The sequence below is a fragment of the Pan paniscus genome, chromosome Y (assembly GCF_029289425.2).
Source record: "Pan paniscus chromosome Y, NHGRI_mPanPan1-v2.0_pri, whole genome shotgun sequence".
In the NCBI taxonomy this organism is placed as follows: Eukaryota; Metazoa; Chordata; class Mammalia; order Primates; family Hominidae; genus Pan; species Pan paniscus.
The window spans coordinates 28,431,061-28,449,333 of NC_073273.2; the positions used below are offsets into that span (position 1 = coordinate 28,431,061).

At 44.4% G+C, this 18,273-nt stretch overlaps 1 long non-coding RNA gene across 1 annotated transcript; it reads left to right on the forward strand.

Annotated features, from left to right (window-relative positions):
- The first annotated feature begins 702 nt into the window (after positions 1–702).
- On the forward strand, positions 703–17,361 carry LOC129395607 (uncharacterized). The gene is made up of 3 exons (XR_008622950.2): positions 703–800; positions 10,784–10,874; positions 15,759–17,361. It is a non-coding gene; the product is annotated as an uncharacterized LOC129395607 (long non-coding RNA).
- The last annotated feature ends 912 nt before the right edge of the window (positions 17,362–18,273 follow it).

The window sequence follows — 18,273 nt, forward strand, 5'->3', positions numbered from 1 at the left end:
GGAGGACAGACAGCGCATGCTGGGATTGTAGTTCTCAGGTCGGCGACCAATGGGCTGCAAACCGTTAAGACACCATAACTCCCAGCACTCCTAGCTAGGGACGCGCCTCCCTATCCTTCGCTGCCATACTACACACCACCCCCAAACCCAGCGCATGCTGGGATTGTAGTCCGTTGGCCTCGCAACCAATGGGCCGGAAATACTTAAAGTACTATGACTCCCAGGATGCCTTGCGAGGTACCCGCCGTCCCGATCCTTCCTCTAGGGCTGCGCACCGCCCCCAAGCCCAACGCATGCTGGGATTGTAGTCAGGTAGGCCTGAGACCAACGGACTGGAAACTGTTAAGAGACCATAACTCCCAGCACGCCTGGCTAAGGACGCACCTCCCTATCCTTCCCTCCAGTGCTACACACCGCCTCGAAGCCCGGTGGCTGCTGGGATTGTAGTGTGCAGGCCGGGGCCCAATCGCTGGAAACCGTTAAGAGACCATAACTCCCAGCATGCCTGGCCAGGGACGCGCCTCTCTATCCTTCCCCCCGCCCCCCCCCACCCGGCGCGTTAAACACCGCCCCAATCCCTGTGCATCCCGGGATTGTAGTTCGGTAGCCTTGCGATCGACGTGCTGGAAACCGTTTAAGGACTATGACTCCCAGGATGCCATGCCAGGGAACCCACCCTGTTGACCTTTCCTCCAGGGCTGGGCACCGCCCCTAAGCCCAGCGCATGCTGGGATTATAGTCCGACTGTCGCGACAAAAAGGCTGGGAGTGGATCTGAGACTACAGTGCCAACACTACGGGGTAAGTTTCATCTTCTCTGAGACTACAGTTCCAACACTACGGGGAAAATTTCATCTTCTCCTCCGCCCCTCCATGTTTCCAGTGCAATTCCTCCCTGCTGTGGGGAGCCTATCTGTTCCCAAACTTCTGCGTGCGAGGAGACAGCATGGCCAGGGCAGGTGGTCTCACTTGTAATTGTGACACAGTCTCCCCACGTGCCAGTTGCACGACTGTGTGCCTGAAGTTTGATTTTTCTCTGACAAGATAGAGCCCGGGAGCTTCCGACAGCCTGCCCAGCATTGCCATAACGCTTGCTCGCGGAGAGCTGGGCGCGCCCAGACCTTTGCAGGGCCCCTCCCTCAGCCCCGACCCTTCTCCTCGCCCCTCCCCTGCCACGCCCCTTTCGACAGCTGGAAAGTCATCTACCTTTAATAACAGTCATCTTTGCAAAAAAAGAAAAAAAAAAAACTCTGAGAATAACCTATCTTCCATTCTATTTACTATTTATTTCCATAGTATCCATAAATAGTAGCAATTAGAAATCATAGCAAGTCAAGCAAAATTCCTGCCTTGACTGTTTCATAAACCACGATATGGCCTTGCTGTGGTTTTATTTGTATTTTGTTTTGTATTTATTGACCTTTTGGATATAAATATTTAGGTATTTGGATAGTTTTTGGAAGTATTCCGCTATTAGTTTTTGATTTGCTTTTGTTCCCTATTTAATTTTTTTTTTTTGTCTCTCCCTTCTCCTTAGACTCAATCATTCCACAGGTCTCGAGAACTCTGTTCATTTCCTTTAAACTTTTTGTACTTTTTTTTCCCCAGACTGATAATTTCTATTGCTGTGTCTTCTGTTTTAAATCTGTGGACAAACTCAAAATTTTTTTTCATTTCCTTATCTATTTTTTTTTATATATAAGTTCATTTCTTTGCTGAAGTTCCACATCTGTTTGTTTATGAACAGAATATTTTCTTTTTTCCCCATGAACATATTCATAAAAACTGCCTTCAAATTCTTGTCTGCTGATTGCAACATCCTAGGATAGCTTCTACTGCCTGCTTTTGATATTGTGTATGGATTACATTTTCACGTTTCTTTACAAGTCTTATGGATTTTAAAATTGTGTACTAGAAACTATAAATGACAATTATAGATAGAAACTCTGGATTTTGTTGTTTTACCTTGAAGACTTTTGTTTTATAAACAGGGTTCATTGGGCTAGTGTCAAACCAATGCTTATCTCCGCTACAGTGGGCATAGCTGAAATCTTCATTCACTCGTTAAACACATATGTCATATATGTATTATGCATAGGCGTTTTTCTAAAATAATATATTTTATTCAAGTTTCATCATCGTTATTTGTGAGAGTTGAACAAGCTACTCCACAGTTAGTGGAAGTCAGAACCTCAGTTTTATTTGATTGTAGTATTTTATATAAACGAAATTATATAGTATGTATACTTGTACATCTATTTTCTTTCTTTCCTTTTCTATCTTCTTTCTTTCCTTTTCTTCTTTCTGTCTTTCTTTATCTCTTTTCTTTCTCTTTCTTTCTTTTTCTCTTTCTTTCTTCTTTCTTTCTTTTTCCTTCCTTCTTTCTTTCTCTCTTCTTTTTTCTTTCTTTCTTTTCTGCAGGTTGGTGTGCAGTGGCATGATCTGACTGCAACCTCTGCCTACCAGGCTTAAGATATCCTTCCACTTCAGCCTTTTGAGTCACTGGGACCGCAGCCTTGCACCACCATGCCCGGCTAATTGTTTTGTGTTTTTGGTAGAGACAGGGTTTCACCATGTTGCCCAAGCTGGCATGTCTACTGTCTTTTATGCAACATTACATTTGTGATATTCACCCACCATTTGCAAGCAGCTATAGTCTGTTCATTTTAGAAAGTAGTTTTTACATTTTAGTAAAATATGAAAATACATAAAATTAACCATTTTAGTATTGTTTTGTGTGTGTGCAGTTTAAAGAAATTAAATACATTCACATTGTTTTGCAACGACTGTCCACGTTCATAAGGAACTTTTTTTCAATCTTTTAAAACTGAAGATCTGTACCCAGTAAACAGCACTCCCTTCCCATTGCCCTTTGTGTAGTCCCTGGGAACTACTCTTCTACTTTGTGTTTCTATGAACTTAACTGCTCTAAATATCTCTTATGAGTGGAAACATACAATATAGCAAAAAAATCATGAGGAAGAATAATGTATACTATATAACATATGTTTATCCATTTTAAGAAAAATGCTAGCAGAGATCAGGTCATGGTGATTATAGAGAAAGGTAGGTAACAGTGAAAAGGGGATTGGGTGCATTAAATTTACGACGTGATGCCTCAAGTGCCAGAGCAGTGAGCTTTCTGCCCCACTCGCAGGGCTGGTCAATGGTGCGGCTGGGACCCTATTCGAGCAGCCTGACTTCCAGAGCCCATGCTTAGTACAAACTTCAGTGAACCATGAAAGCAATTCCAACAACAGGCACTTAAGGGCTCTGAGATTTTATCACAGCCTGTTCTTCATGGATAGCAACTTCAGAGAAGAGTGACAGCTGTGAGGTTCCAGAAGCCACACCTCAGGTCCCCCAGTTCCTCCCCAGCAGCTGGGGTCCAGCTGCAACAGGGCCTGATGCCGGCCAGGGAACCATGGCCACAGGCTGTGTGAGGCTGGCGGCAAGACAGGCTCCCCTCCTGCCCTCTGCTCATCTGCTAGGTCTTTGCCTTTTATTCTGATTGTGCTGCTCCAGGCTTGGAACCAAGCCAGAAATTCCTCTTGAGTCTGAAGATGATGATTATTTCCAGCTATCTGGAACCGCTGCATCTCCTGGAGGACTTTAATCTTCTGGAGACAGAGGGAAAGACAGGATGCTGACAGGGCCTGGGTGAGAGACTCTGTAGGGGCCTTATAAAAGAAGAAGGGAGCAGGGCTGGTCTATGGGGTGTTTCTTTTAAGAGGCTGTCACCTCTCCTCCAATATCATGCAGCCCTAACTTGTTCTCAGAGTTGAATGTAAACAGCCCTCCCTCTAGGAACTTGTCATCAACTTCACTCCCCTGACTGCACCCTGCATTAGGATAGGTCTCCTCCTTCTCTGTGTATTACTCCCTTTCAATAAATCTTAGATGTGGAAGACGGGACCAGGGAATGTCCTGCCCAGGGTGATTTCTGATTTCCACCTCCACCCTCCCGCAAAGTGAGGACTTCAGCTACTGCTCACCTTTGTGTTTTTCTGGGTTTTGATCATATTTCTCTGGAAGACAGAAAGCCAAAGACCATCAGAAAGGTCCGCTGGTCCATGAGTAGCCTCCACTTCCTGGGATTTCCAAGCTTCACCACCAACAGAGCCACCAGGGTCAGAGAATGTGCACAAAAGAGGCCTTGCAGCTCTGCAGCTTCACTACTCAGGGAGTGGGACTGATGGCTGCTGTTCAGCCTCCATCACTCATGAGTAAAATACCCTGTTTACGGGGTGGGGAGGGCTGTGAGGCCCTTGCAAGAAATTTTGGCAAGGACTGAGATCTAGGAACTCAGTTCAAGACTCTCTTCTCCCAGACCTCAGGATCCTGGTCCCTGACCCGTCTGCTCCAGGCTCACTCACATCCACACACTCCTTCATGGCAATGTCCAGCATCACCAGGTCAGTGAGGAATGTCTCCAGAGAGGGCATGACACCTGCACCATCAGAGTGGTAGTGGTGAGGAGCACCTGCTCTCAGGTGCCCACCCAAGTCCTGTCCCCTGAAATCTTATAAACCCCTGCCTCCTGGCGCCCTCTACCTAGGTTACCCACTTGGAGTAGCTGAAAACCCTCAGCTCTCTTTTCCCAATTCTCTATGTCTTTCCATTAGCTGTCCTCTATGGCCATTAACCTCACCATAATTACCTCCTTGGTGGGATTTTAATAAGCCACAAGGTCATGTGGTCCCTGGCTCCACCTGTTTTAAAAGCCACAGGGAGCCCAGCTCTCCCAGGCCTTCCTCTGGTCTGTCTAATGAAGGTGTTTTAGGCACTGCAGCCCCAGGAGAAAAGGGCTGGAGTAGAAAGCCCCTCTGCTTTTTTGATTTGGAGGTCTCCAGCTGGGAGAAATAAGCTCTGTTCCCTGAAACCCTGGAGCCCTTCCCCACTACAGGTACATTCACCTTCTGCTGTCACAGCTTCATCTGGGCTCTCTGGGGCTCCGCTACAGGGTAGACAACTTATAGGTCTCCATCTGCTAGGATGAGGGACAAGGTCAGTGAAAATATGCTTCTTTCAGTTGTGCCTCAGCCACACTAACCTTGGACACGGATAAGTGGCCTGAGTCAGCTTGTCTAGTGCTCTGACCACCTCCAGTGAGCTCTGACTCTAGACTCCCTCCCAGGTCCAACACTCCCTGGATGTGTCATTTTGGGCATGCAGTCGGGTTTCCCTGAGCTCTTTCCTCAACTGGAAAGTGTGGTGGGAACCAACTACCTCACAAGGCCTCTTAACACCTCGGTTTCATGTGGCTGTCATGATTGCTGTCACCGTCATCCCTCTCAGGATGAGCCAGACACAAGCACCCTCAGATTCTCTTTCTCCCTGAGCCCCATGATCGCCTTGTGAGGCCTGCCCAACAGGCTCATCATTCCTACATTTTCCACATAAGAAAACAGAGGCCCAAAGGGGCAATGACATGCCAAGGACCCCGCAAGAGAGGCCAACTCCTCCCTCAACCTGGAGGGACTGTCCCAGCTGTCCTCATCCAACACCCTAGCATCACCACTGACCAGCATTGCATCTTCTAAACTCTATGAGTGACAATATTCCCAGCCAGGCCCTGTGGTGGTGGACATGGTTCTGAGAATTGGGAATCTAAGGTGGAGGAAAAGTTAAATATTTAATATGAACTCAATTGAACATGGGCACAAACAATGGTCACCAAGTCCTGGAACAGGTTGTATGAGCCCCTTGAGGTATTCATCCAGCGCTGTTTCAGAGAAACCTTTCAATCCATTCCTATACGTTAGTGATTGAAAAAACAACAGATAATTGCAAAAACAAGTCGATCTTTTGTGTTCCTTGAGCCCAGTTGTGAAGGGCACCTGTGACTGCGCCTCATGCCAAACAACTCATTACGAAAAGAGCTAGGGTTCCAGACTGTGCCGAGGTTTCATGAGACCTCTCCTTTTCTGTACATGGACAGGTGGCCGACTCTGGAGCCCAGGCTTTTGCTTCCCAATCTGGTAATGAATCCTCCATAGTCTGGTGAGTGTAAATATACATATATATATGTATATAAATGTGTATATATACATATATAGATGCATATATATGTATATATATATAAAATATACATATAAATATACATATATATATTTTCTTTCTCTCTTTCCCATTGCAATTTGCTTATTATATTATTTGCTTATCATGTCTGCATTGCCATACACTTGGGATAAAGGCTGTTTATCCTTAAAACTATTGTGGGTGCCTTTTCTTTTCCCCTCGTGCCTTTCCCACACAGGAGCGCAGGTGATGGAATCTCGAAGTGACCTCACTTCCTTAGTTACAAACTCAAAGGAAGTTGAGAACTCTGGTAACCTGGAGCCCTCATTCTAGAGACAACCTTGTATTTACTAAGGAGAGTGTGAAGACAGCAAGATGTTCTCCTACTATGTCTTGAATTTCTGAGGCTCTCATCTCAGGAAGGCTTGAACTGAGAAACTTTTTTTTATGATGGAGACAGTGCTCATTCTGCACCACTGGCTCTTCTGGCCATTTGGAAGGGGTTACCCATGGATAACACAAGGCCATCCATGGCAGGCCTATCCAGGCCAGGCCTCACCTTTGATATCATCTCGGTAGCCACACACCCCTCCTCATCGCCACGTCTCGTGGGAAAGAAAGAGATAATGGGTCCTTTCTTGACAGGAGCAGGTTTCCATATATTGGGAGGCTAAAATCCTGTCAAATTTACACCACAGGTTACAGCTGGCAGGAGGGGAAGGTGAGTGCTGGGGATCACCTTTGTCTGTTCAGATGTTTATTCTAAGGCTTCAAGCTGTCATCTTGTTTTCTCCCTGGCTGGAGGTCTATGCAAATGCTCCTATGTGCCTGATATGGGGAGTAGACTTTCTAACTGGAATTTCCTCTGCGGGGAAAGCCAGGATGCCATTGATGCCTCTTGGCCAGGCTTCCAGGCACTCTCTTTGCAGAACTCTATTCAGGAGATCCCTGAGGAGCTGTTTGATGAGTCCAACTACTCTATCTCATTGAACAAAAGGCAGGTGCACCATGCCAACAACCATGGCCCGTGCTAGTCTGGAGTCAAGGTGGGCACAGAGAGGTCTCCAAATGGAAAAGACCAGGGAAGCCCAGGACCATGACCCAAATGTGAGGATTCCCCAGAAACCGTTTAGGGCTTTCTCCATTAAGTACCCACAGTTCCTTCCCAGAGGAATCTGGCCTCCATTAGTCCATAATGGCAACTTAGGTGCACAGTAACCAGTCATATGCTTGCAGGAATGTCAAAAGAAACACTTCTGTGTTGTTTTTACTTTACATTAGGTTGTGAGTATCTTTGCATGTTGCTATTATTTTTATTGTTATATCTACCCACCCCAGATACTTCCTGTAGCAGGCAGCTTCATTGCCTTGCCAGACCTTCTCTAAGTCTTAGAAGTTCACACTGTTACCAGAGAGAGGTTTTACCCAAAAAGTGGGAGTTATGCAAAAGGGTCTTATGAGACTCTATACATGTGTCTCCCAGAGCCCACCTCTATAGCCTCATCAGGACAGGAGATTTGCCCTCATATGTCTTCATAAGATTCCATAAGTGGAGCCTTTCCCTCAGTAATTTAGCCTTTTAATACTGGTTGAGCCTGACATAGTAAATTCTATTTCCACTTTAGCCATGTTACAGGGAATATACTTTTTTTTTTTTTTTTTTTTTTGATACGGAGTCTTGCTCTGTTGCCCAGGTTGGAGTGCAGTGGCACAGCCTCTGCTCACTGCACTCCGCCTCCTGGGTTCACACCGTTCTCCTCCTTCAGCCTCCTGAGTAGCTGGGACTACAGGCGCCTGTCGCCATGCCCAGATAATTTTTTTTCTGTGTGTGTGTGTGTTTTTTTTTTTTTTTGGTAGGGACAGAGTTTCACCATGTTAGCTAGAATGGTCTCCATCTCCTGACCTCATGATCCACTCGCCTTGGCCTCCCAAAGTGCTGGGATTACAGGTGTAAGCCACCATGCCTGGCCGCTACAGGGAATATCTTATCTGTGTCCTAATAGGCTGTAACAGTTTGCTATGACTTCCGTAATACAGTACCACAGGCTGAAGTTCTTTAACGACAAAAATGGAATGTCTCACAATTCTGGAAGTTAGAAATCCAACCTCAAGCTACTGGCTGTGTGGTTTCTCTGAGGTCTCCATCCTTGGCTTGTAGATGATCATCTTCTATCTCTGTGTTCACAAGATCTTCTCTTGTGCTTTTCTGTCCTTCCTGCCTCTTCTAATAAGGGCTCCAGTCATCTGGAATTAGGATGCACCCCAATTAATTCACTTAACTACATTTGCAGAGGCTATATGTTCAAATATAGTCACGTTCTGAGGCACTAGGTGTTAGGACATGAACATATAATTTTTAGGAAGGGAATGCAATCTAGCTCACAACATTTACTAATCCCTTGTAGATTATAGTCTCCCAGGAAAATGATTACTCAGTGAAAGAGTGGGAAAGTGTAAAGTTTTAATAGGTAAAGCCGGAATATATTCCAAAAGGGTTGTGAAAGGTATACTGTAAATAGTAGTTTCTGAATTTATCTACTTTTGTGTATCCAGACCCCCTTGGATGTTAACATTCTTTTAATTTTTTTGTCAATCTGCTATCTATGTGGCAAAAAATTATGTTTCTATTTCAATTTTTCAACTGATATATTTGAGTTACCTTTCAGTTGATTTATACCTATTTGGATTTTCTGTTCCCTCAGTTAACCTGCTCAATTCCTTGGCCCTCTGAGGGGTTTCTCTCACCTTGGAGTCCCCGAGCACTGACACCTTTGTCAGGTGTGGGGTTGCTGTAGTTGTTTCTCAAGACTCCTTTTAAGGTTTTAAAAGACCCAGTTAAGTTGCTTTAAGTCAAAAGGGTTGTCTTAGGGTATCTTGTCCTGTGCCCTGTCTCTAAAATAGAAAGAAAGTGAGGCTTCCCCATGCCCTTTCCTCTATGTCAGGGACAGACATAGAGCCTCAGGTAGCTTAAAGGGAATTTCATGCAACCCTCACCGTGGAAGATTCTCATTCTTACCTGTGTTTTTCTGAGCAGCCATTTGACATCACAGAGCCTTGTTTTCTCATTTGTAGACTGAGAATGTTTTTTTGAGAATTCTCTGGGATAATGTTCTTCATAAAGATTATTAATACAAGTGGGTGCTGTTGTCTTACAGCTGATATGATATCGTGAAGGCCTTGAATGTATTCATGGTTTAATTATTCTCTACCTGCACATTAAGTTTGATATCAGAGGCCTAAAATCTTTTTCACCATAAACACCCATGTCCTCCACATGCCCAAATCTCTGAAGGATGGGGATTTCCTGATCTGAGCTCCACATTCCAGGCCTCTGGTGTTTCATGGTCTTGCCATGAAAGGTCTTGTCCCCTCCCCAAGAGGAAATGAGTCTATTCTGAACCTAGAGGTGTGAATGATGCCAATGCGCCAAACCAGGCACAACGGAGAAGCTGACAAAGTCCCTGACAGCACCTTCCAGGGTCAAACTCTCTTCTTCTTTAACATTTTTCTCAACTTTTACCAGGACTTCCCCACCACTCTATAGTTTCTGGACCAGCTGTGTAGTAGTTGAGCATATGTCTTCTCCAAGGCACAGTGGTGACTCTGCCAGCTACTAACTGTGTCTTAGGATACCAGTGCATCTTTATCAGCCTCAATTTGCAGTTGCAATTCTCTATAGAGAATTGTAAAATGAGCCTCTGTTCTGTACGAGAGACGTGCAAGGGGAGAAGAAAACACACACACAAAAAAACCTTTAAGGGTAAACAAGCCTTATCTCATGCAAATGGCAGTGCAGCTATAATAAGCAAATTGCAATGGGAAGGGGAGAAGGGAAACATATATACATATTTACGTTTACCAGACTGCAGAGGATTCATTACCAGACGGGGAAGCAATAGCCTCGACTCCAGAGTAGGTCACCCATCCGTGCACAGACAAGAAGAGGTCTTATGAACTTTCGGCGTGGCCTAGGGCCCTAGCTCTTTTTGGAATGAGTTGTTTGGCATGAGGCCCAGTCACGAGGGCTCTTCACAACTGGGCTCAAGGAACATGAAAAGGTTAACTTGTTTTTGCAATTGTCTGTTGTTTTTCAATAACATATAGGAATAGATTGAAACAGATACTTCTCCAAAACAGTGCTGGACGAATGCTTCAAGCGGCTCATGCAACCTGTTCTGGGACTTAGTGACCATTGCTTTTGTCCATGTTCAATTGAATTCAAATTGAATATTTAACTTTCCCCCACAACCTTATATGGTTTTTGTGAGAAATGAATGGCATAAAACATGAAAAGTGGATCCCTAATGCTTGGCTTTGTGGAAAGGCTGCTGGGGCATGCTCTGATTTTTCGTATTTATTATTTTTTTTCTCTTCTTTCACCCCAGAAGGTCTTTCATGTCACAATGACTCATGTCCCTCTATAATTGGACAATTATATAGAAAACAAACATGTTCTTACATTTGTAAAGGGCGTTTGAGCTTCCTGTTAGCTGAACTTTGTCCTTGAAACAGAGAGATCCTGTTATCTCTCTGAGTGTGCCCCAGGCACACTCAGACATAGCTAAAGAGGTTGTAGTTAGGGCTTATTTATTCATCACGTATATATAATGCAGTTTTCAGACATTTGGCATAATTCAGTGAAGACAGCAGATGACAGTTCCTGGGCCACAATTTACTTCAGGGAGTCAGACACTGAGAGTGGACATCATAAGCAGGTCATGTTCACGGAACGTGAGATCTGACGTTCTCATGCTCTTCTCTAGGAATGGATGCACCTGTCAGCTTCTGATCAGAATGACAGACCCAGGATCAAGCATAACATTTAAATAGATGAAGAAAACTTTTTTCCAAAAGGTAACATCGCTTTATGATAAAAATTCTCAACAAATTAGGTGAAAATAAATTCACTTCAAAGTATTAAAGGCCATGTATTACAAATGAATAGCTGGGTGGACAGATGTGCCATAAGGCAAGGGCATCCGCTTCCCTAGATACATATCCAGGGGCACAGAGAATGAGCAGTTCCAGGGTTGTGCTTCACCTGAGGTCCTCTCCAGGTCGGTTTCAAGAGGACAGGACTGCGGTTCTGCATCCACCTCTGTGGAGAGCTGGAAGTAAAACGAGCTATGCTCCACCTCAGCCTAATGTAGACAATGGCTACAGAAAAGACTGTTTTCTTCCTCATAAATAGGGGTGCTCGAAGTGGGTAACCTCGATTGTTTCACATACTCATAAGTGTCTGCCAGCCTTGGTTCTTCATTGGTGAACTAAGACTCTTTGCTCTGAGACTCTGCAAAAATGCTTCTACTCCCTGAGGCCCTTCAAATCACGCAGAGGCATGGCCACTCCAGAGGGATTTTGGGTAGATAAAGATGGGATAGAGCTAAACGTGCCACAGCACTGGACCCTGACTCTGAAGTCACGGGAAAATGCCAGTTCCTGTTGGGTTTTCGAGCTCCTCATTTGAAAGTCGTTTTAAATAATTTCCCTGGATAAGGGGAGGGTGCCTCATGAGTAAATAGCACACCCCAAATGGTGGAGGCAAAGAGAGGGCAATGGAGGATTCCAAGGTCACTCATTGTACTTGGAGCCTTCTGATCCTGCTCCTTTGTCCCCTGGAACTCTAAAGAGTCAGTGTCTTGAGGACGCAAAAAAATGGTACCTGATTTTTTTCCATAATGTTCCTGCATGGGGCTGCAGTGTTAGTGATGGCCTTGAGGTGGTTACAGCCTGCTGTGTTTCTGGTGCCTATTGAGATTTGCCGGAGCAGCTGGAGCAAGTAAGAGTCACACACCTCATGTTATTATCGACAGTTTCCACATTGCCCACTTAGCCAATCTCTTTTCCCTTGCACTCACCCTTTGCCAGCTACCTTGGTGGGCCCAACATGTAGCACAGAAAATGATTACATCATGGCTGCATGCCCCTCTGAGGACAGAACAGTCTGAAGACAGCTCGACAAAAGCACTAAAGCAAGTATATATAAAAGAAAAGAGCAAGGACTATCATATAAAGTAGAATGTTGAGAAGAGCTGCAAAGTCATTGCATGTGGGTACCCAAAGGCCTCACTGAGGTGATCTTTAATCCATGATGAGAATGACAACAGGGAGGCATCTCTGCACAAGAATGTGTCAGCGAGAAGCCACCCTTGGTGAAGAGTCTTACAGGTGTGAGTTTGGCAGAGATTAGAAAGGGACCAATATGGTACAGACAGCCTGAGGAAGAGATAAGCAGAGGCATGGAGAATCCTGGGGCTCGGGAGATGAGGCTAGATATCTGCTCCTTCTGACAACATGGCCCTAAAACTTAGCACCTTTCAATAGTATATACTATATCACAATTTGTGTGGACCAGAATCTGGACACAGTTTAGTTAGCTGCCTCTGCCTTCACGTCCCTTATGAGATTGCGGAAGTGATCTCAACTGAAGGTGGACCAGGAAAGCATCAGACTTTAAGCTCATGCTTGTGAAAATTGGCAGGGTTAAGTGTAGACTGAGAGCATGACCTTACTTCTGTCTACTGGCCTGAGCACTCTCTCCGTTCTTTGTTATGTGCGTCTGTACATAGAGCATCTCATAGCATTGGAGCTTGCTTCCTCTGTTCGAGGAATACAATTGAGAGACAGAATTAGGCAAACAGGTTCACACAAAAAGAGACAGAAAGAAAGGGAAAGACTGAGGAAGCAAATAGGAAAAACCCAGTAGGAGGAATAATGACAGCTTTAAAAAAAATCTTGAGAGTTACAATAATTTGTATTAAAATTGTAACCCCCCGTGTAATGCTATAAGGAGATAGGTTGTAATTAACTCCTGAGGTTGAGGCCATGATGATTGAGATTATTGGCTTTATACAAGAAACCCCAGGGGGATGTCTGTCTCCTACCAAATGAGAATAAAACTTGATGTGTGCAGTCTGAAATTCAGAAGAGTCATCACCAGAGCTCAACCATGCTAATACCCTGATCTCAAGTTTCTAACCCCTAGGAGTGTGAGAAATTAAATCCTGTTGTCTATAAGCTGTCTAGTTCATGGTTCTTTGGTATAGCAGCCTGAACTAATACAAAAGTCATACACTATTGTGTATTCCATTCGACAAAAGCTGAATTTGTGCCTCCAAACTATCAAAAAAAAAAAAAAAAAGACTTTAAAAATTGGATATTTAGAATGAAAGATAAGAAACAGCTTGTTGAAACACTTACGTTTCCTCTGCTTATAAGATTTTTAAAAATTGGCTGGAATTTGTTGGAACCAATATGGTCAACTGAAGTCCATGGAGAATGAGTTTGCTGATGTTAGAGCCCAAATTTCCACTGCATGTTTCATACTAACTCTCCCTGAATATTCATGTGACCTGTGAGGAAGCAAGAGGAGCTGACTGTGCATGTCTCATGACTTTCCATATTACTACTTTTCTTCCAGCAATCCCCTCCTAATCCAGAGCCCACTTCTTAAGCTTTTTTTAATCAACACTGTCAAATTGTTCATTGTTGGTATATGGAAATGCAGTTTTTGTTTCTGTTTTGTAAAAATAATTATTTTATCTCTCAAATCTAGATTACCAATTCATTCAGAATAAATATGCTGTATATATTGGTAGTCATTTAACTTTTTCCAATAAGCTATCCAATTTCAATGTGTCTAAATGTGTAAAAATGTTGAATTGTGTTAGATTTTCCCTGACTCTCACCTGTCATTTATCAGTCAGAATTACATTGCTGCACACATAGAACTTTCATTTCTGGGGCCGGGCCTGGTGGCTCATGCCTACATTCCTAGCACTTTGTGAGGCTAAGGCAGGTGGACCACCTGAGATCAGGAGTTCGAGACCAGCCTGGTCAACATGGGAAAACCCCACCTCTACTAAAAATACAAAAATAAGCTGAGTGTGGTCGTGGGAGCCTGTATTCCCAGCTACTTTGGAGGCTGACACAGGAGAATCACTTGAACAATCCCACAACAAAAAACAACGAAAGTTAGTCTTCATGTCAAAAGTCTTCAATGGATTTTTTTTATCACAGGATTGCTTAGTGCAACATTTAATGGAATAGATGCATGCTACTGAGATGTAGTTCTCCAAGATTCTCTTAGAGTTTGTTGTTTTGTTGTGTCTTATATCAAATATCTGTCCTGTTCCAGGCTATTTTTGAAAGATTTTTGTACACAAATAACCTGGAAAAAGGGTACTAGTTTTTCTCTTCAGGTGAATGGCAGATAATTACTCAATCAATATAATAAAGACAATTTTTCTCTGTGAGGCAAAGGTTGGACAGGTTTGCATGTAACCTACTTTAAAAAGATTGAGGTTTCTTAGTCTTGAGTCTGCTCAGCTGTGGCACAAATCTTCCCTGTGTGCAATGTCCATCTGAGCCTTTTGAAATCCCTCTAAAAAATGTAATATGGACAAGGACAACTAATACAAACATAAGGCTTTTGCCTCCAGGTAGGCAGTAAATAGTAGGTATTTTTTTCACACTTCAGTGTCTCATGCCTTCTACCAGCATCCATGAAAATGGAAGGTTAATAGGTTGGTTTACAAATGGGATAAAATCTTAGATCCTTCACAATCCTTTAATTTTGGAGATGAGAATGGGATGCTGAGATAAACACAACTTTCTGAAAGGGGAAGAGGCACAAATACTTGAAGAGCTTGCAAGGGATATGAGAAGTTCCCCTAGGACCAACAGCAAATTCTCTCAGTCAAGTGGTAAGTTTGGTGAAACAATGGATCAAGACTCTGCTGTCTGCTAATGAGGCTGATCCTTGAGAAGATTATAATAATGAGCCTGAGAGTTTTGCATGTTCTTTTTTCTCCTGCTGGAAAGATCAAGGAGTTCTTAAAGCTAATGTTGAGGCTTGGATGAGTCCAAAACACGAGAAGTTCATGTGGTTCAGCTGTGAGCAGATAAAAGGCTACTAAAAGGCTACATTAAACAGGTCTTGTAAGTCTCTCCTTTACCCACATGAAGGAACCCACTCCCTCTGCACTTCTAATTTTTTTTTCCTTTGTCTATAGCTAACTTCAGCAACTTTAAGTATTAAACTACATAAGATTGGAGATTTGGATGGGGGAACACAAATGTATATAGCTCTGGTTAAATAGTTTTGGGGACGTTCTGGGAGAATTTTCTGCACCCAGAAACGTTGTCCAAGGGGAATCATGAGAAAATGGGCGACCCCGTGTGCCTTCGTCCCCTCCCACTTCCTCGCCCACCCCTCCATCAGGGATCCCATGTATTCCAGGATGACACGTGTTTTGGTTGTCTTTGGGCGACACCTAGCGGCGACCATTATTGAAAATGTAAGCCGTACAGAACAGAAAAAGCTCTGGTCGTCTGCGCACAGCTCACTCACTGCAACGTCGAATTCTGGGGTTAAGCAGTCCTCCTGTCTCAAGTTCCTGAGTAGCTGAGAATATAGGCATGTGCCACACTGCTGGGCAATATTTTTAAGTAGTGGTAATCTCTCTCGATGTGTTGCCCAGGTTAGTCTCAAACTCCTGACCTCCATCCTCCCCACTTTGGTCTCCAGAAGTCCTGGGATTACAGGCATGAGCCACTCTGCTCACTCCTATAATTTGATGTTTTCAACAATACTATGTAATGAAATGCATCAATAAGACATTTTGCAAAAGAAAAGTGACTATCACGATATAAACTTGTATACTTATCATGTGCTCACATGAATGCATGTGCGTGTCTGTTTGAATGTTTTCTGAGAACTGATACTCTTTTCCCCAGGGACACTGGTTGAAGAGCTGTGAGGACTGTCTGGGTGGGTGTCCTGGGCCCGGAAACGTAATCCAAGAGAGATCAGAAGACCGGCGACCCCGTGTGCCTCCATCTCCTTCTCCTTCCTCGACAACCCCTAAACCAGGGACCCCACCCATTCCAGGCTGGCTTGTCGTTTGTTTGCCATTTGGTGTCACCTAGTGGTCACTGTTATTGAAAATGGAGGCATCACTCCCAAACTGGCCACCTGTGCACAGTCAGGGAAAACTGGTTTCTCTCGGGCCCCACCCTGACCTCAGGGGCACTCCTTCCCTCCCTCCCCCCATGCCTTTTTGCATAGGAAACCTCCACCCTGGCTGGGCCTCATTGCTTATTTATTTATTTATTTATTTATTTATTTATTTATTTATTTAGAGACAGAGACATTTTCGCTCTTGCAGTCCAGGTTGAAGTGCAATGGAGCCAACTCGGCTCACTGCAACCTCTCCATCTCAGATTCAAGCCATTCTCCTGCCTCAGCCTCCCCAGTAGCTAGTATCACAGGCACCCGCCACTACGCCCAGCCAATTTTTGTATCTTTAGTAGAGACGTGGTTTCCCCATGTTGGCCAGTCTGGTCTCGAAGTCTTGATCTCAGGTGATCCAGCCACCTCAGCCTCCTAATGTGTTGGGATTACAGGCGTGAGCCAGGGTGCCTGGCCTATCATTTGTTTTTCTTTCTTCCTTTTTTTTTTTTTTTTTTAATAAGCATGAACAGTTCTACCTGGGTTTTAAAAATTGTGTGAAAGAAAAATATATCTTGGGGCTTCCAAATCACTAAAGTAAAGGCAAAAGTCAAGCTGGCAACTGTTTAGGGCCTGCCTGCCGTTCTATTTCAAAGTCACTCCTCTGCTTTTTCCTTTTTTTTTTTTCTTCTTTCTTTTATGAGATAGAGTCTCACTCAGACTCTCACGCTGGAGCCCAGTGGAACGATCTCGGCTTACTGCAACATCAGCCTCCTGGTTTCAAGCGATAAATGCATATTTGATTGCCTCCTTTGGAGAGGCTAATTAGAAACTCCAAAGAATGCAACCATTTGTCTCTTAACTACCTGTGACCAGGAAGTCCCCTCCTCGCTTTAAGTCTTCCCGCCTTTGTTAAGTTGTCCCGCCTTTGCAGACCGAACCAATGTTCATCTTGCATACGTTGATTGATGTCCCATGTCTCCCTAGAATGTATAAAATGATAATATTCTTTGATTACCTTAGGCACATGTCCTCAGAACCTCCTGAGGCTGTGTCACGGGTGTGCGTCCTGAACCTTGGTTAAATAAACTTTCTAAATTAACTGAGACCTGTCTCAAGTTTTCAGGGTTCACAACGGAAAGTGCATTATAGCTCCACCGTAGACTTATCATTAAGAAAAACTATCCTAAATCTCTGTAGATGCAAAGAAACCAGCTGCATGTAAACTGTAAGAAACTAAATGGCACTTACTACAAGTAAATGAATAAATGCTGAGAAAAAAATCATGAACCGCTCACCTTTCAAAGAAGCAATCATACTATGAATTCTGTGTAATTTCCAGAGCCAGTTTGTTTCATAAGCTGTCCCCACCAAACTTGGAAACTATTATGCCGAGCTAATTTTTGTATTTTCATAGAGACAGGGTTTAACCATGTTGGCTACGCTGGACTCGAACTCCTGACAACAGGTGATCCGTTGGCCTCAGCCTCTCAATGTGCCGGGACTACAGGCTTGAGCCACTGAAGCTAGCGAGTTCTCTTTCTTTTGTGAAGGGCAAGGCAAAGTGGAATGGATTCACCTAAAAGCGGAGTGCATGTCCTGGAAAGCATCATGGTTAGACCCATGTGGACAGGTTAGTTTTACTGCGTGTGTTCTCCATGTGTTGTTGCCCATGTGTTGCTACCATGGTAATCCTGCTCAGTATGAGAGGAACCAAAGGTTCAGACATCTGGCGTACGTGTTTGGCTGAGGAGCCAATGGTGTGAAGCTACCATCTATGGGATTATGACTGACCGCCTCTAAGTCAGAATCCTGCCCAGAAGAAAGGATGCAGCAGCGCTGACAAGACTCGGTTGACCTCAGATTGACGGTGCCCCGCCTTTCCCACTGGCCAGATGCTCCGCCCCGCTGCGCGCCAAGACCTGGCTCCGGTGCAGAGAGCTCCTTGTCCTAAAAAATGGCGTGTGGCCAGAAAGGGGTTTGCTTCCTGGCCCATCACATAACACATTTATGTGGAATCTGATACTAAACCATTCGTAAACGCCCTGCTTCTGGGTTAGGGTTTCCTATGGAGCAGAGCAGCTCCCTCACTGCAACCTATTGAAAGTCAGCCCTCCACATGAGAGTCTCTCAACCAGTGTGCGAAAAACCTGGCGTTGTGGCGTGTCCTGTGTAATTCAGCCCTCGACATCTACCTTCCTTCTTCCCTCTTTTTGCCCGCGGGGAGTTAGTTCCCTGGCCTGCTCATGCCCACCCTCCCCCGAGCCCCCGGGCATGCAGCGGCTGTCTCTCGCGAGAGTT